The sequence below is a fragment of the Pyxicephalus adspersus genome, chromosome Z, assembly GCF_032062135.1.
Source record: "Pyxicephalus adspersus chromosome Z, UCB_Pads_2.0, whole genome shotgun sequence".
In the NCBI taxonomy this organism is placed as follows: Eukaryota; Metazoa; Chordata; class Amphibia; order Anura; family Pyxicephalidae; genus Pyxicephalus; species Pyxicephalus adspersus.
In genome coordinates, this window is record NC_092871.1 from 39,351,298 (window position 1) to 39,371,848 (window position 20,551).

The 20,551-nt window shown below is 37.0% G+C and overlaps 1 protein-coding gene and 1 long non-coding RNA gene across 4 annotated transcripts in view; one reads left to right on the forward strand and one right to left on the reverse strand.

The window, feature by feature from the left end:
* Nucleotides 1-20,551, forward strand: part of TENM1 (teneurin transmembrane protein 1) — a 591,240-nt gene that overhangs the window by 400,751 nt on the left and 169,938 nt on the right. The window lies entirely within an intron of this gene.
* Nucleotides 9,416-20,551, reverse strand: part of LOC140344597 (uncharacterized) — a 60,340-nt gene continuing 49,204 nt past the window's right edge. Inside the window, exon 3 of the long non-coding RNA XR_011923605.1 lies at nucleotides 9,416-9,562. This is a non-coding gene — a long non-coding RNA (uncharacterized lncRNA). The remainder of the gene's footprint in view (nucleotides 9,563-20,551) is intronic.

Below are 20,551 nucleotides of genomic sequence, written 5' to 3' on the forward strand. Positions count from 1 at the left end.
CGGAGGCTGATCTCCGGGTGATGCGAGCAGGAGTAGATCCAGGGGGTGCTGCCAGCGGGAAATCTCCGCTGGCATCACCCTCTGGATTTACTACTGGTGATCGCATCTGCAGTTAGATGTGATGCACCAAGCAGAAATCCTGCATGGTGCATCGCATCTAACTGCAGATGAGTGCATCGGGGTGGTGGGGACCCGGGCGGTATTTAAAAGTAGATTACTCCGTAATCTGCTTTTAAATTTCCTGCCCGGCCACGCCCCCCGACGGAGAAGCGCCCCGCCATCACAGTGGGATCCTGAGATCGCCGCTGGAGCGCGGGGATAAGGTAAGGGGGTCCCCCAAAGGTACACCGAGTGTGACTCGGGATTACCGCTTTTTGCAATTTTTCCCACCCCGAGTCACACTCGGGAATACCGCTAGGGGGGTTAATATCTACGTTGAGTAGCGAAATTAGTCTGTAGTTATGAGGATCTAAATTATCCTTTCCTGGCTTAGGTATCATTGAAACATGGGCTAATAGTGATGAGTGAGGATGCAGGGGTCACTTTTAAAATGATTGAAAAAATTGGCTAGGTGAGGTGCCAATTGGTCCCAGGACTTCAAATATTAAAGTGACGAAAAAACATCCGGTCCCGGGGTTTTATTTGTTTTCAATTATTTAATAGCTGTAAGAATCTCTGCTGTAGCAATATCTGCCGCTAGCTGCTTATCTACCTCACTATTTAGCACGGGAAGATGCAGATCCTTAAATAACTCGTCGGCCTGGGAATTTTGAAAAGCATCTTGACAACTATATAAATTTGCTAGAATTTCCCCGAACATTTCTACTATTATAGAGGGGTTAACAGTATTAGAACCATTAGTCTGCTTTAACCTTGTAGAAACAGAGTGAGATTTAGTAGTAAGCAAATTTGTCAACATAGAGCCTGGTTTATTAGCTCATGCGTAGAACCTCTGCTTGGATCATCTAATTTGCTTCTCAACTTGGTTGTCTAGCAAAAAGTTGTATATGTGTTTGTTGGACTAGGTTGAAGTCTCTTTTATCAAGTGTAACTTTCCACTTAGATTCAAGGTGTTCCAGGGAAGAGGTAGGTTCCAAGATTCTTTCGTTACTCAATTTTTTCCTACGGGATGCTATCTGAATCAGGTATCCCCTGATAGTTGCCTTATGTGCATCCCAAAGAGTTAAAGGCAATTGTACTCAGTCTGCGTTATTTGCAAAATAGTGGGTAATATGGTTCTCTAACAACTGCACCATCTCAGGATAGGACAACATAGCATCATTTAGTCTCCAATGATATTCGGAAGATCTAGGAATCAAAGAATTACAGGCTACCCAAACTGGAGAATGTTCCGACCAAGGGGTCGCCAAAATTTTAGAGGTAGATACACAGGGTAGCAGCCGTTGTGGCACGAATATATAATCAATTCTAGTGAAGCTATTGTGAGAGGGAGAATAATAGGTAAAATCCTTAGTTATAGGGTGGATTTCTCGCCATACATAGAATAGTGGTTGATCTGATAAAAAAATCTTTGAATTTTTGGGAGTTCAGAAGGAATGAACTAAAGTGTCCCTGGGTTGAAACATGTGACTTATCCAAATTGCTATCAAGAACCAGATTAGTATCACCCATCAAAAAAGAGTACCTTTAGTGTGTGTAGCTATCACAATAAAAAGTTGCTTAAAAAAAACCCTCTCCTCTTCTACTGAAAACAAGCTTGGGAAATCTGAAGATATTTCTTATGAAAAGGATTGTGAAAACCTAGTTTCCTGAAGGCAAAGAATATTTGCCATCAGGAAAGCCTAATACTTAAATGCTTTCTTCAGCTTTTGTAAGGAGTTATATCCCTGTACATTATGGGTTACAATGACACAAGTCTCAGCCATCATTGATATTACCGGGGAAGAGAAACTGCACAGATATGAAGGGTAATATATATGATGCGGGCCTTTCCACCAATCATGAGTTATACCGCAATATAGACCAAACTGTAATGGAGGGCAATACAGTGAAAAAAACAAAGAAAAGAGAATGAAAATAAAATTAAAAATTAAAAAAAAGGTAAAAAACCAAAGGGCCTAAGCCTCTAGGTCTTTAACAAAAGACCCGTCCTGCAAAAGCAGGTAGAAGGCAAGTTAGTAAGCATTGCCTAAACAATAAGTAAGGCATTCAGCCCACCCGGGAAGGTGCTGCCCTACTATAAAACATCTCGCAATCAATAATATAAATTAAAATGCAATCAGTAACATCATATCAATAGAGCCTGTTCTAGCAGAAACAGACTGACATTATTATAACAGACAGAGCATATTACTCATCCTAGCAGAGGGAGGGGTGCAAACAAAATATTGCTCTGCAGAGGGAAAGAAGATAAAAAGAAAAAAAAATCATTTAGCAAACCCAACAAAACAGGATTCATGTAAAATCAGTCATCGTCCTAGCAAGTGCACTATGGCGCGCTACTAGTGACATAAGGATTTAGCTTCCGATTATTGCGTATTGCCGACTATAAAACATCTCGCAATCAATAATATAAAGTAAACTGCAATCAGTAACATCATATCAATAATCCCCTCTGACATTATTATACCAGACAGATCATAATACTCATCATGGCAGAGGGAAGGGTGCAAACAAAATAGTGCTCAGCAAGGGAAAATAAATAAATAAATAAAAATAATAAAATAAATAATTTAGCAAACCCAACAAAACAGGATTCATGTGAAATCAGTCATCCTAGTAGCACAAGCACTATGGCGCGCTACTAGTGATACTAAGATTTAGCTTCATAGTCTTCAGAAGAAACATTATTACGTATTACTGACTCCAAAACATTTTGCAATCAATAATATAAAGTGAAGTGCAATCAATAACATCATATCAATAAAGCCTGTTCTAGCAAAAACACAAAACTCCCACTGACATTATTATAACAGACAGAGCATCATGGCAGAAGGAAGGGTGCAAACAAAATAGTGCTGAGCAAAAATAAAAAAAAACATTAAAAAAAGTAATTTAATAAATTCAACAAGACAGGATTCATGTGAAATCTGTCATCCTCCTAGCACGTGCACTATTGTGCGCTACTAGTGACATTAGTATTCAGCTTCATATTATATCAATATGCCGACTATAAAACATCTCGCAATCAATAATATAAAGAAAAGTGCAATCAGTAACATTGTATCAATAGAGCCTGTTCTAACAGAAACAGACAAAACCCCCACTGACATTATTATAACAGGCAGAGCATATTACTCATCATGGTAGAAGGAAGAATACAAGCAAAATAGTGCTCAGCAAAGGAAAGAAAAAAATAATAAATTAATAAATAATTTAGCAAACCCAACAAAACAGGATTCATGTGAAATCAATCATCCTCCTAGCACGTGCGCTATGGTCTGCTACTAGTGACATTAAGATTCAGCTTCATATTCTTAAGAAGAAACTTTATTACATATTGCCAACTATAAAACATCTCGCAATCAATGATATAAAGTGCAATCAGTAACATCATATCAATAAAAGCTCTTCTCACAGAAACAGACAAAACCCCCACTAACAGACAGAGCATATTACTCATCATGGCAGAGGGAAGAGTGCAAACAAAATAGTGCTCAGCAAAGGGAAAAAAAAAATAATAATCATTTTGCAAACCCAACACAACATGATTCATGTGAAATCAATCATCGTCCTAGCACATGCACTATGGTGTGCTACTAGTGAGATTAAGATTCAGCTTCATAGTCTTAGAAAGAAACATTATTACATATTGCTGAGTATAAAATATCTCACAATCAATGGTATAAGGTAAATTGCAAAAAGTAAGGTAAAGTAACTTCATATGAATAAAACCTGTTCTAACAGAAACAGACAAAACCCCCACTGACATTATTATAACAGACAGAGCATATTACTCATCATGGCACAGGGAAGAGTGCAAACAAAGTAGTGCTCAGCAAAGGAAAAAAAATATATTATATTATTAATTTGGCAAACCCACCACAACAGGATTCATGTGAAATCAGTCATCCTCTTAGAACGTGCATGCTACTGGTGACATTAGGATTCAGCTTCTTAGCCTTGAGAAGAGGCACTATTACATATTGCCGAATGCTAATTCCGCCCAGGAGATCGTTTCCCAGATAGAAGTGAGCTGAGAAGATCTCTGAGGTCTTGGGGAGTCTCTGGAATCAGCCCTCTTGACTTGCAGCTGTAATCTCTGAAAAAGGGCTTGAGCTTCTTCTGTATTCAGCAAAGAATATGATTGTCCCATGTAACTGAAAATCAATCTGAAGGGGAACCCCCATGTATAATTATTATCAAGATCCTGTAGAGAGGAACAGTCGCAAGGCTTTCCTTTTCTGAATGGTTTGCGGCGCCAAGTAAGCAAAAATTTGGTAAGGACGAGATCTAAACACCAGGTCCTTCCTGTTCCATGCATATTGCATATTTCATATTGGTCTCCTTGGTTTTGTGGAAAGTGGGTTTTTTAAGTACATCTCGTAGGGGATCATCAGCTTTCTTAGGGTCCAAAGCCCTGTGGATCTGGTCACATTACAATCTATCTGGAGGCAGGTTAGGAAGTAAATCCTATAACAAATCACCAATATATGCAGGGAGGTCAGCTGTAGACTCTGGTATGCCTCTGATCCGTGCATTAACCCTCCTGCTCCTATTTTCTAAGTCTTCCAATTTAAGAAGAGTCGATTTCAACTCTGTTTGAATTGCAGTAATATCATGATCATGAGAATCAATTACTGTGATGGCATTTTCCATCTTTGTTTCCAGGTCATGGATGCGGGCCCCCAGCTCCCTTATTTCTTTAGTAATGTTTAGGGAAAGTTTATCAGTGGCCTGTGTAAGCTCAGACAGCAGTAGTTGTTTAAATCTCTGCAAAAGCTCTGCATCTCTGCATCCATGGCTTACCTGCGCACTGGCATGGAAAAAACAGACCCATCACTGGAATTCTCTTCAATTAAAACTGCTGGTGAGGAAGGAGGTGTCTGTGTGGAGGAGGCCGAGGCCGCCATCTCTCCTGCCTGCCGCGCGTTGTGCGGCCGTGCCGGAGTCTGAGAATGCAACTTGCCAACTGTTGAGGACTTCCCCATTGTTGCCTTAGGATGAGAGGCAGTGCGGTTGAGAACTAGGGCGCGAGATCTCGGCGGATGGCTAAAGCCAGAGTAACAGCATCTAAATTAAACTTCTTAAAAAATGTTCTAATTAGAACTTTGGGTTGAAGATTTTCAAATATGAGACTGTATGCTATTTTAAACATGCACATATAACAAAATGTATCTTCTTCCGTCTTCTTTGATAATTCATTAAGGATGTCAACAGTCAACACTATCACCTGTCATACAGAAAGCCAAATGTTTAAGTCTGTCTCTCGCTAAATCTTGTGACCTATCAGTACATCTGTCATCTGAAAATTTCCCTAATAAGTTAATCCTTTGTAAAAAATGATGGGAATCTAAAGTTAAAACATAGAATTTCTCTGTTCATTGGATGGTTCATATTTATTATAATATGTCTCAAATATGTGAGCATTGTGAAATATGCTTATATTCTCATCATATTTATAAAATTCTTTGCTTAAATTGATTAGATGCTTTTGCAGTTTTAACTTAAATATAGCATCACTGTGTGATTCTTGTACTGATTCCTCTGAATCAGAAGATGAGAAATCATAGTCTGTATTCTTACCATTTGTAGCTTTTAATCTCACATTGTTTTTTGATTGTAACAACAATTTTGTTTTAGGCTCTAACTCATCAATGTATTCCTTTAGAATCTGACAATTCCAACAGTCAGTAACTCTATTCTGTACATCCTGATTGTGATCACTTGTGTTATTAGAACAAATCTCATCTTGTGTGGCTTGTGTGGCTAAAGTATTAAATGTTGTGATAAGTTGTGTCACATTTCTCAGTTTATGCTTTACTTTACTTGCTGTGAAGAATTTCTAAACTAACTTTGAATTTTCTTGAATATACTGAGTAACTAATTAATTCCATATTAATTAATGAATTCCAATTTCATGTTGCCACTGACTTATTCCCTAATACAAAATACTGCTACTGTTCTTCCTGATTTTAGGTTCTTTGATGTCTTCCAAATCTTGTTCACTTATTTCAGTGAAATATGCAAAGTAGCCCCCTCAACAAGATTGGAGATTTTGAAATGGCTGGCTTTCAATGTAAAAAAGTAATTTTATTATAAATTATTGTTTGGGTGTATTAAGAACAGGATTGTCTTCCTCTGTATTATAAAAAGCTTGTGTATTTATTCAAAAAATCTTCATAGAAAGTTAGAGCAGCAGTTCAAAAAGAATAGATGAGTGTAAATATCTGTATATGTGTGTGGAGATGCCTGATGGATATGACGTCTCCCAATATAGTTACAATACGATATATATCATTTGATACATTCAAATTTGGTCACACATACAGAAATAGATAACAAGGAGCACATGATAACACAACTCGTGAATATTTGTTCCAGTCTTCTGGGCACTCTCAAACTCCAAAATAGCATCAACTCTGTCAAGTAAGATAGATAAATGACATATGTTCTGCCCTTCACTTGTTCAGTCATGTACATGAATATGACATCATAAAAAAATATGATTTGATCTAACAGTGTCCTTATATGGGAATATCACCTTACGTCCTGTAATGGAGACATTACACTGGTCAACAAATATTTTCTTCCAACAAATTAAAGTCATTTTAGATTATGTTTGATGCAGCGATTCCAAATATGGTATTGCTTTTGCTAGATCGGCTCTAGTTTTTTAAATAATGACATCAATAAAAACCTCAAAGAAAGCTAATAAAACATGAAAATTAGGCAAAATTAAACTAGATATGCTTACGTATACAAAATTACGTTTTTAAAATACTTATTGTCAATATATTCCATATTCAGGATATTTACAGAACTAATCATAAAGTAGTCATTAATGAAACTCAGTTGGTTTGATTTCCTTTTATGCTGATAATCAGGACAATCACAATGAAGGCTCAAGCAAGTCTACCATCATGTGTCTATCCCATATGCCCTAAAACCTTTCTTCTATCACCTTTATATCTTGATGGATGGTTTTCTGGAAATTTTTGCAAATGTCTTTGGAGATAGTGTACCCTTATACTCATAGTAGCACCCAAATTTTTAAAGTTTAAGAGCAAGTTTTGTACCAGTTCTTCATAATTTTGTGCTTTATGGTTACCCAAGAGGTTCTTGACAACTATGACATAGCTGTGCCAGGCAGAAGCTTCAGTATCAGTAATGTAACTTGTGAAATCTGAATTAGTTTCCGAATCTGGGGTCCATCAAAGATTCCTGCTTTTAATTTTTCAGTATTCAATCCAGGGAGCAATCTACAAATGTATTTGAAGTAATCACCATCCTTGTTCAGAGATCCAACAAATTAATTAATCCCAACTTTGTTTAGTGGAGGGAGAATGATTTTTTCTTTGTCAACTATTTGCTCGTTATTAATGTTTGCTGCACCTTTTTTCATGTTTTTCCTTGGAGGCCATGTCACATTTTTCCAATGATCCTGCTTTGCTCTACTATCCCACAAGCAGATGAAACATCGGTACTTTGTGTATCCACTTTGCTGTCCAAGTAGGAAATTCACCATTTTTAAATCAACACATATGGACCATTGGTGTTCATCATAGCAAAGCTTTTGTAAGACCATTTTGATATTTTCGTATTCTTCTTTTGTTCAAGTTTTGTTGAGTGTCAAATGGGAACTAATGCATAGCAGTTGCCATTATGCAGTAAAACAGATTTCAAACCAGATTTCTGGTACCCCCATATGGGCTAGTAGTCCAGGGATGTTACAACAGTACACAAAGTCTCCATCTCCACTGAAATATGGTAGGAGTGTCACCCCTTATGTCCTATAACCCGTTATTTCACCTTCCACGCTCTGACCGTTCTTTTCTTTTAGCCGTAATGCTAAAAGTTCAGATGCTTGTTTTGAAAGACTTAGGTCATCTAATAAATCATTGAGCTCTTCTTGGGAGAACAGCGGGTTTGATGAAACATTTCCTTCATATTCACGTCCACTGCTAACTCCTGGAATACACTCCAAACCCTGTATATCCTCCATGTCCGATACAGGAATATCAGGGAGTGTACTGAACACTGGTATGAGGACATTAGCACCATGTGGCACAGGTCCTCTTGCTGATTCCAAATCAGGGGACTCCCACTTGTTGTTCTTGTAATAATTGAAACCTTTTACATTCACATCACAAAAATAACAATCATTATGATGATTTTTAGGCTCTAGTTATACCATGGATACACCAAATTTCAAACTTTTTAGTTTTTCATTTTTTCACTGATGTAGACACTCTACACAAGTTTTGCATACCATATACCTATCTTGGTCCCCCAGTTGAATACCAAATATGCAAGATATTCTTGTTTCACAACATTCTGTAATGTTTCTTCTCTGTTTTTGCTGAGAATTATCACCACATATGTAGCAAAATACATTAGGGTCATTTAAACAACTTCTTCTTTAAGAACTAATTTCTGTAAAAAAAATGTATGAACAAAAAGAAGGCAAATCAGTGTAAATAAAGATTGAATCAATTTTGTACCAGGGCAACTAAAAAATGTTGGATGTCCATATGCCTTCTAAGTAACAATTGTCATCAGGACACAGAGTCCTGTCCTTAGCCTGACATTTGACAGATGATATATGACAACCTAATGCTGACAAATATTCTAACCCTTCAATACTTTTTCCAAAGCTAGGAATAACAATTTGGTCAGTGTTAAACTTAAACAACTGATAATCTGTCTAGAAACACTTACACAGATATGATAAAAAATCAAAGAGTTTGCAAGTACTATAGAAGAAGCAATATGGCCAAATGTCTATACCAACAGTACTATCTGACTATATGATAATCTACAAACAACTATGCAGGGTAAGGGCTTTAGATACAAATTTAATTAATTGTTTAGGTTTTTCTTTATTACATCACTTTGGTACATTTTTTGATGACTGTTCTAAGATTGTACAATAAGAATGTCACACCAAATTCTTTGTAAATATACCTTGTGGTGCTTCTAGTGAAGTCAAAATTTTTACCACAAATGGCTACATATGCAACATTTATATCTTATCTGGCAAAAATAAAAATGTTTGTTTTTCTTTTAACATGGGGCAGTGATAATGAGTTTTATTGAGCATCAGAACTGCTTTTTCCCTTACCCCAACTCTAAGAGAATGCAGGTTTTGAGTAGGTTAACCTCTGAGCTAAAATCCAAGAACCTAAAATCATTTCACTTGTTGTGGGGCTACCCCCGCAGTGCAGGGATTAAATGCTCATTTAGATTCATGGGGGATGTAAAACAAAATTACTTACCTTACCAACTGGCCAACGTGGTTCCAGGGACCTCTTTGTTGTGGGCGGACCCTCTGTATCCTCATTTGTAATGCAGAGCTATTGACCCTACATCGTAAGGGTTGACATTAATAATGGCATAAATTTAAAGATGCCACAGGGGGCTGGCTGTGTGGAGAAGGCACCTGTAGGAACAAGAGAATAAGGTAAGTAAATTAACTCTTTATATTTCTCCTAGATCTAAATGAGCATTTAACAATTGCAGTGCATTGTAATCCTCCCTGCAAAGGAAGTTCATTTACATTCCTGCAGCTAGGCTTTAATACTGGATAATCTCAGAAGTGTCAAAAGCATGTTGTATTTCTAGTTCAAAGCACAGGTTTTAATACAAATTTTAAAACATTTTTATTTTTTTCAAAACATTTACATTAAATGTTATAACATTTAAAATATTTAAGGATATTTTCATAAAAAATATGTTGTAAAATGTTTTATTTTTCAAATTACAATGACATTTATAACAGTAGAGAGAAGCATTTTACTAGTTTCTTGTTTTTTTTTTTTTTTTGCAAAGCAGGGAGACGCTTAATATAGCATTGCCCTGCACTCTCAATTATTTTATCATTTATCAGATCAATCACCATAGAAACAAAGGAAGAATGCAACACTTGGCCTGTGTATTCTGGCAGTTTTCATTTTCACTAACCTAGAAAAGGTCATCTGTTCTCTGTGTTAAATGGAATACAACTGCTTTACCAGCAATTACACTTACATGGATTTATACATAGGGAGATATTTTTATGTTCTTTACCATTCTGTTCCCCACTGATTAAAAAGTAGAACACAACAAATAAAAGCTTATAAAATGTACAGAAGCTGTATTGCTGAGCAACTCAAAATTAAAGGTGAATATCCCTCCTGTGCTAAAATATTACAGGTAATATTGACGAACAAATACAATATTATATTAAGAAAAGATTAGTTTAGTGTTATTGTGCCTGCCATCATCTTAACAACCTACATTTGGGTAAACCTTGGGCTACACAAATGATTTAAAAGATTTACCACTTGTTAGCAGTCACTTCATTTGAAACTCAGTGACATCAGTGGGATCAGAATGATTCTGTATGATAACCTTGAGCAAACTGGTAAATATCTCAATTGCAAAGTGATAAAAATGCTTGTATTACCCAAGGCATAAAAGACTCCTGTGATTTACAGAATGTATATATATATATATATATATATATATATATATATATATATAATAACAGGTTTCCCTCACGTTAAGCATATGCAATCCCTGATTCCTGAATGCTGATGCTTGTCTGCCTTTTTCTGCAGCTCATAATAATGATAAACCTAGAAGAATATTGGAGGATGGGATTAAGCATCAAGCTGAGCTACCCAAAAGTGTTGGTTCTTTCACTGTCGAGAACATCCTAGTATTCTGCAACAATAAGAGAGATTTAGAGGTTGTCAGATGAATATGTCAGCATTTAAAGCAAGGCCTCCCTATAGAGATTGGAATTATTTTTGAGTTTACATGTCTCAGCAATAGCTATGCAGTTTACAGCAGGCTTCACAGCAGAAATCCCTCATAATACAGGATGTTCACAAGGAAACTTGGGGGCTGCCATTGCTAACTCTCCCTGTGAAAATGCTAAATTTTTTACTTCCATACTATCTTTTTTTATAATAATTTGATTCACTGACCAATAATAAGGCAGGCCTTGCGCTAGCAGAGAAAGAAACATAGGCAAAGGGCCACCATGTCTGGGGGCTAAAGAGACTATATCATGAGGGGTTAAAGGTAGTGTCAGAATGGAGGTGACAGTGGTATAATAGTGGGGTGATTTGAGGAGGTGGAGTTTTAAAAGCAGGTTTTAAAAGCATTGTTCCAGGGGGGTGGTTTTCAAAATAGGTTTTGGGATTTGGAGAGTTTGCCGACCGCCCTCCCATGTGGTGGTGGTAATGATGGTCAGAGTGAATCGGACTTGCAGTTGGGAGTGGTCAAGGATGGAATGTGGTCAAGAATGAGACGGTAATGACAAAAAGGGGTATCAGTTTCATTGGTTTTGTTGGATAACATCTGCTGGTCAGAGTGAGTCAGCAGATGTTTGGTTTCGGCACTTGAGTTACAAGAAGCTGCAGAATGAGCTTAGTCCTTAGGATCACCCACAACCTCAGCTGTGTTTAGCAAAAGATTTCTTCTGCAAGTCATGCAAACTGCCCCCCTCCAAGCCTCCGTTCTCCACAGGAACGAGCAGGGAAGCCCTGTTCGTATCTATGAGTTGTCCTTATGTCGGATGTTCTTAACCTGAAGACTACCTGTACTGTAATTCTTAGTGATATATTTTTTCACATTCTAGCAAGGTCAGATTTCTTTACATTAGAACACATTAATCACATTGGCAAGGCTTATATGTATGTTTATTAAAAGAAAACATTCCCATGATTCAAAGTCATGATCACAACTAAGAAGCTACATACATCATTCTGCAAAGAAAATATGTAAGGTTACTTTGTGGAACTCATACCATCAAGGGAGCAATGTATTTGTTGAAAACCATAGGTTCTGGCTGAACTGTTTATGAGATTCTCAGAACACTAGAACAGGTAACTTTATAATATGTTATCTGCCATTCTAAAGTCTACTTTCTTTTTATTATTGATCAGCAAAATGTATTATCTGGGCAATCCTTGGTGACCACACAGCTGTCTTCTGTACATGCACCAGATTTCTCCATTCTATGTAGAGAATTTCCCTTATACCTCTGGGACATACAGTGCACATAGAGCATGTAGAGCTTTGGTAAAACTATACATGGATGTTTAAAACATCAGGTTTATTTAACGATGGGAAGATATTTGCAACTATTTCAATAGATACTGTGACGGGTTTCGCTCAGGATCGCCTTTGCTGGGGTCAAAGGACACTTGTTGAGTTCATCCAACTCAGATCACACACCAAGGTATCAGCCTTAAGCTGGCTTGCAGCCAGGTTTATTGAAGGTTGCAGATAAAATAACATAACAGCAAAAGAAAACCTTGCCTGTCCGGCACTTACTATATGTCAGACGTCACTGTCTATCAGCTGGAAGGCTTCTCCCTGTCAGCTCAAAACCAAGCTTTCAGCAACCTTCTGCTTACTTTTGAGCTCGCTCACCCAGACCGACTTTCTGAGTCTCTCTGCTGAGCTCCCTCACAGACCGACTGTCTGTGTCTCCAGCAGAGCTCACTCACACAGTCCACCTGTCTGTGTCTCCAAACAGAGCTCTCTCACACAGTCCACCTGGCTGTGTCTCTAAACAGAGCTGAACTCACACAGACCCCTGTCTGCGTCTCTCCAAACAGAGCTGCACTGACACAAACCCCTTTCTGTGTCTCCCCAAGCCAAGCGGAACTACTGACTGAGCTCCTGGCTCTGAGTTATATCCCCACCCTCAGTACTTCTTCATTAATTATCTCACAGGTGAAAGTCTTCAACCTGCTACTTCACATAGGAGTCTTGGGCAAATAAACCTCACATAATAGAGGAATCTTGAGCAAATATATCTCATAAGAGAGGAATCTTGGGCAAATATATCTCCCTTCCACCTCCAATCTTGCCTTGGTGTCACAATACACAGTTTTTAATGGTATGTTTACTGTTAACAACTGCAGTACCATAAACATGTATGTTTCTTCCACCTTTTCCAGGCTGAACATAGAAGATAAATAAAATTAACAGCTTTTCAATACTTATGAGTTCAAGATAGGAGAGGTGACTATATGGCATCAGGGTTCCAATCTAGAGCAGGATTTGATTTACAAATATTTTTCTGTAACCATCTCCTTCCCCAACCTTAGCAAATTTTGCCTGGCTTTCAGTAGAAATGCCCAGGTTGGCTGGGTTGGATCTTCCTAATCAATTGCTCGGATGATCCTGTACATTTATTATATGTAAGCAGTAAAGGAAAATAAACTTGTGTGAGCTAGTTTAGTGTGTTTTTTAAGCGTGTGTGGGCTTTCACCATAATGGTAAAATATGTACAACATACTTTATGGCACACTCCTACTCTTTCCAGCAATGGGAGGTCATGGACCCTATCACGGCTGTATCCCTGGCAGCCACCATCTCCAATGGCAACGTCTGGGTCCACTGTGATCCGATAGGTGACCTTTGTATCTGGCTTCTAGGACTATTCTTGGTGGTCTTGGGAATAAAAACCGACAGCTGGAAAAAGAGATTTTTTGTCAAATGAATAAACAAGTTCCTCCTGGTGACTTTTTGTAATTGTAAATTTACTGCCATTTTAATGTGTTTCTAAACCCAAGAATAAAAGGCTTTGATCTGCAAATGAAGCAAACCCTTCATTTTGAGCCCCCAGATTTTTGTCAAATTAGTATGTATACAAACAAATCTGCACATTTTAGTACACTTACCTACCAAAAGGAACCCCTCCAATTCTGAGATCTCCTTGCTCCAGCTGATCTGTGCGACTACCATCTTTACCTGGCCTTTTTCCATGTTTGCAGCCACATGTTTGCTGATGAACTGACAAGCAGGCTAGAACATCTATGCCTTTAGATATTCATTGTGAAAATATGAGTTTATGTGGACATGTTATTGCATTGTTATGCCATTCATTTTTAAAGGCATACAAGTAATCAAAGGAACGCACATTTGATGCTACACTGCATTGTGCTGCAATGTGAAAAATAGTACATATTTGGGTTTTTTTGGACCATCATAGTGCATTGGTAGTCTATTCAAATGACTGCACTCACCTAAAGCAAAGCATGGTAATGCAGATGCCAAAAACATTAGAATGGCGTAAGCTATGGATAAGTGATTGTTCAATATTAGGGGAGTGAAAATTAGCTGTACATAATGAATAGCCATGGTAACTGTAGTTTTTAATTTAAAGAAAAAAGGCAAATGACACAAAAGGTGCAGCTTGTACAAAAAAGACATCAGCTTTCCCAGGAGCAGCATGATGTCTAAATATGCCGCTGCATAGGCTAATACTTTTTGTAGGATATTTTAAAAACCCACAAAGTCCAAATACAGAAAAACAAACAAACCTTTACCCCAAGGAGAATGAGTAATCCTTTTGTGTAATATCAATTTCCATGGCTTTGCCATATGAAATGAAATATATGTCTTTTTGTTTACCATCAGCAGCTAGTTCTATAAAGTTGTATTGATTGGATTTTTGCTCAGTTAAAATTTGAGTTTTGAACCATAGAGGAATGAACAGAAATTGCAATATTACATGTCTATCACATCTAAGGTAGTTGGAGTAGGTATCATTTCCCTGCTTCATTTCCAGGAACTGGATATTAATATATATTAATTTAATGGTAGATGATATAAAGGACATGAGATTGCAGTGCAAAAATGTATTTGAGGCTACTGATGCCACAAATTGTGTGTCATTTATGATCAGTCAAAAGTGATTTGGTGCTTACTAAACAAATAGATAAACAAACAAATAGATATTTGCACAGTTGTACCTTTTCAGCCACCCAAGATAAATCTCACTGTGTAAAAACAGCCAATACACATTAAAAATACTCCATGATAATATAGCTCTATTTCTACCTATGTAAGTCAGAAGCAATCACTGGAAATATGGACCTCACTGTCAAAAGAAGTCATGAAAGCCATAAGGATAGTCCAAATTGCGCAATGTTTATCTTCTGGATATTCTGCCTTTCAAACCACTGTCAATGATAGGAGTTAACCTATATCCTAAGCTATTAAGATATTTTCAGAAGTATATATAAATAGTAAAAATTAGCAAAGATTCAAAATAAACTATTTTAATACTCCATGGGATTTGAGTGTGAATCTTTTTTTTTTTTTTTTAAAGATTGCTATTCAGTGAAAGTGACCAAACAGAATACCATGTTATCATCACAAAGCATCATCATTCAGCTTCCTTTAACAAAAAAGGAGCATGAACCATATCTCAGTTTTTGTCAACTGTACAGTGGCAAAAATCTATTTAACTCTAAGAAGCAAAAAATGCCACTATAAATATATTCATTTCCAGGTGATTTTACCATATTTTCTATTACAGAATACCAATGGATTGCCAATGTCCACATGTACTAGACTGTCAAATCTTATCCTAATGGGAATTAGTATGACTTCATGCAATGCCAACAGCTTAGTTTTATTTTAGATATTGATTGCTAGGGATAAAACAGGTGAAATAAATCAAAAGCATTTTCATGTTCTTTGACAATGTGTATAAACATGGCACATCAAAACTAATTAAGCTAAGTACAAGTGAATAATTTTTTACTGGTGTTCCTTTACAAAAATGAATCACTGAGCCATTCTTGCCATACTGGGGAATGGCACTTGGTTAGCCCTGAAGTGAAAAAATATTTAGTGACATAAAGGGAGATTAGAGAGGGGTGAATCAATAAATAGTTTAGGCTGATAATAAATAACACTGGGGAACAATTTTGAACACATTTTTTGTTGACTTAAATTTTTAAGCCTATTTACAATAAAATAGGTATGCTGATTCTGAAAGTGCAGTTAGTTTTCTTCTATCACGTCAGTTTTTTTTCTCTACAGCTTATACCATATCATTTATGTGATTACTGTAGCGTAGATTTGTATAGGCTATTCATTTACACGCAAGACAGTGTGGTCAGAGGTTGTGCGCTGCTCTACGTAGTGAATAAGAAAAATATATTTTCCACTTACACACGTATTTCCTTTCTTTCAGATCATGTCTGGTTCTGCTGTGTCTCGTCATAAGTGCCTAAACAACCCTGATTCATTTTGTTATATCTGTGGCAGTTTCACCATTCTCAGTCAAAGGGCGAACATCAGTACATTTGTAGAGCAAGCCTATTTGGCATATTTTAAAGATAAACTTGGTGATGAGGATAAGTCTTGAGCCCCTCATAAGTTGTGCAAACAGTGTGTCGAGGGTTTACGGATGTGGACAAAGGTAAAAAAATGATAAGATGCCATTTGGTATAGCTATGGTTTGGCGAGAGCCAGGAGATCATTTCAGTCACTTTTACTGTTGTATAGTGAAAAAGTGAGGACATAACAAGAAAAATAAATGTAACATAGAGTATCCTAGTCAACCATCGGCTATACGCCCTGTTGCTCATTCAGATGAAATCCCAGTGCTGATTCTCAGTTTTTTAGCCTCTCTTGAAGAACATGATTATGGTGATGCACTAGGTGACAACAATGATGAAGAGTTTGAAATTGAAGAGGACTCTGTTCATAAGGGATTTGATCAGTATGAGTGGAGTGACTTGGCACGTGATTTGAGGCTATCAAAGAAGGCTTCAGAACTCCTACCATCAAGACTGCGTGAGAAAAACTTACTTGAAAAAGGAACGAAAATATCGTACTTTCAAACCAGAGAAATTGCATTTCTGCAATACTTTAGAACTGACAGTGGCTTTGTGTGTTGCCATAACATACCTAGTTTAATAAAGGAATTGGGAATTCCAATCTATAACTCAACTGAATGGGGGACTATTCATCAATGGCCTAAAGTGTGTCCTCCTTCACACTGGCAATATATTTGGGTCAGTCCTAATCGGCCATTCAGTTTCTCTTTGTGAAGAATATGCAGACATAAAGAGAGTCACTGAGTTGTTGCAAAATCACCAACACAATTGGGTAATCTGTGTTTACCTTAAAATGGTATGCTTCTTTCTTGGTCAGCCACGTGGATACACCAAGTATCTCAGTTGTCTTTGCATGTGGACAGCAGAGCTCGTGAGAGGCATTGGGTGGAAGGGAATTGGCCTCCAAGATCTGCCTTAAAACCAGGTGATCCAAACATTCTACATGAGCCACATGTTGATAGAAAGAATATTATATTCCCACCTCTGCACATGAAACTGGGTCTGATGAAGCAGTTCATAAAGCTTTGCCAACTGAAGGAGATTGTTTCAAGTACCTCATTTTGGCATTTCCTAGCCTGTCATTTGAAAAAATAAAGGCTGGTGTGTTTGATGGTCCACAGATTTGGCAGATCATCAAATATGAACATTTCATTAGGACAATGTCAGAAGTTGAAAAGAATGCTTGGTTATCATTCAAAGCCATTGTCAAAGACTTTTTGACAATAATTACACTTTCTTGAAAATAATTAGACAGAGATAGTCCAGAAACCCTTGGAGAGCTACAAAATGCTTGGTTGCAATATGAGCATCGAGGTGCATTTTCTGCATAGCCATCTTTTTAACTTCCCGGAAAACAAGTCAGTGATGAGCAAGGTGAACAATTCCACCAAGATTTCACCAAGGTCATGGAAGGACAGTATCAGGGTAGATGGGATGTACATATGATGGCTGACTATTGTTGGAGCATGCAGCGGGATTGTCCTAACACTGAACACTCCAGGAAAAGCTATAGACATGCATTTTTACCTTAACTGCTTACCCGATAATTTTTCAAATGTTTTACTGTAAAACAAATGTCATAGAGTAACAATAAATCCTTTGCATGAATAAAAGAAGAATAAATAAACAGTACATTCAAGTTATTGTTTCATTATTTTTTCATTGTATGTAAAATTTGTATGTTTTTGGACAAAACTGGAGGGTACCCTGTATCGTAAAAACTGGATGTGATAGCAAAAAACTGGGGTCACTTCTGACTTCACCACCCACAAATTAGTAAAAAAAAGTGAAAGATCTAACTCAACAAAAAAATGCGTTCTCCATTGTAATAATAACAGTAACTTATGTTGATCATGCTAAGGTAGGATGAATCTATAATATGAAGTTCAGGTTCACTTTTACTTATTCAGTAATATGCAATATATGCAGCCTTACAAATCCATGTAGCAAAACTGGAAAAAAATGAATAACCATATAAACAGCATATATATATATTACTAACATTAGTTTCATGAATCTAATATCTGCGGGGGTTACTACTTTATCATTTTGGCATACAAAATTTTCAGAAGAAAAATGTAATTAGGTGACAGTACACATGAAATGCAGTACAGCGGCTTTGTGATTTGATACTGAAAATTTTACATACACATGAAGCATTAGTATGGCGTAGAAAATTTACAATGGATCCTTCTGGGGTTAATATTAACAATCTTCCTTACTGACAGAACATGTTGTTAAGTGCCAGGGGAAAAGCAAGAGGCTTTTCAAAGGAATACACCTTAAATAATAAGCACTGTGTGACATGAAACCTTTTTTGTAGAAAATAAGAAATGTGTGGAAGATCTAGAATAACTGGGAAGGCTCAAGAGAATCCCATAGATATTACTTTTTTTCTTTTATGCTAACTTTGATATTTGTATTGAGCAAGCAGAGTAAAAAAAAACTGGCTATATGCGGCTCATTTTATGGAAAGTTTGAATTGTCTAAAAAGCCACTAGGTATATATATATATTTATTTATATATATATATATATATATATATATATATATATATATATATCAGAATAAATATTCTTTTTAAATCACTTTGCATGCATATCTATGAAAGATTTTTTTATTCTCTTACCATAGTGTTTTTTCAGTCTGCTGAACTCTAACTGGTAACTTGTCTGAATTGTATAAATGCATGCTGTTTTCTATCTCTTACGTAGCCAAAACAGTAGAAAACAAAAACCTGTAGTTGTTTATATTCCTCATAATTGCCATTCTACAGTAGCAGAGGGGACATTTATTTCCTATATTGCACATGGATAGTGCCACAATTCCTCACCGTGTGAAACATTTCAAATGAGATAAGTCACAATAGTTCTGACAGCTTTTTTTTATCTGAAAAGTACCTCTGAAAGTGTCAGATCTTTGTGACCTTTAACAGCATGGAATTTGGGTTAAAAAGTTTTTTAGAAACAGCTCTTGTACTGTAAACATGTTTTAAATGATGGTTGATTCTGAGATAGGGCTTAGGGTTGCAGTGACCCATCCAGTATGGTCATGATAATCAAGGTAATGATGAATACCTTTTAGGCTTAGTTCATTGTTTTGCTATGTCTTGCCATCCCTTTTGATTTTCCAGAAACATACTACAAGTGCTTGCTATACTCCATCATGCGAAACTTAATGGTATATAAAGTATTATAGATATTTTTACAAAGCTGTGAATGTCTTTGGAGTAAGTTGCTTAGTATTAGAGTTTGTGCACTTCTCCCATTATTTTGAGGGAGTGTAGGTATGTTTATAGCCACCCCTGTAACTTTCAAATATTGAAGATTTTTAGAAAGGAAAAGAGAAAGAGGCTTCAAGGCTCTTATATATTTGTATATTTTTTTCATAAGTACATTCAGATAAACATGGTAATATACAATGACACAGTATTATATATATCGATCTCCCATTATAGAGTCATAGGGTGGAGACTGCTGAGCTAGACATAAGTAACCTATACTAGGTATTTTTATTATTCGTATTGTGTAGGTTAGCCAATACACCGTCTTGTTACCCAAAACGTTTCACCCAAAGGGCTTTCTCAGGGGTTTTGTTGGTTTGTATTCTCGGTTGTCAAAGTGTATTTTCTAGTTGAAAGCCTTTAATAAAGAAAACTGGTAATAAGACGGAGTCAAAAGTACTTATTGTATTCCGGGTACCTAAAAAAATGAATGACAATGGTTGAAATGGTTTGTAAAAATTGGTAAAAGTGATACTAATTTTATATAGAAAGAGGTTCTTAGGAGAATATAGTGCTTTACCAAGTGGATCCTGTTTCCAATAGGGAGAGATGAGAAGCAGCATGCTTCAGATAGTAAAAGAGTGTTTCTATGCTTCTCCCACGTAATATGGGCAAGGCTCGAGGCTGCACGTGGGCACCCTCGTGTGGAGCTTGGGATGCAGTGTGCTCGATCAGAAGAGAGGGAGGGAATTCCTCCTGATTACAAGGGGAAACCCAATTAGAGTATCACAGGCGTCGGTGGGAGGGCTGGCCCTCGTGACAGCCGATGATGATCTGCATAAAATGATGGGGAGCATACCACGGGTTAGTCTGCGGGCGGATCTAGGATTGATCCTCCCATTAGTGACGGTCCGAGTGCCAGCCTAAAGCTACGTACACACTTCCAATTATTATCGTTGGAAAACGAACGACGAACGATCCTGCACGATATATACGAACGATCGTATAGCACCGATCCTGCACATAGAGATAACGACACGATCGTTCGTAGATATTGTACACACAATAG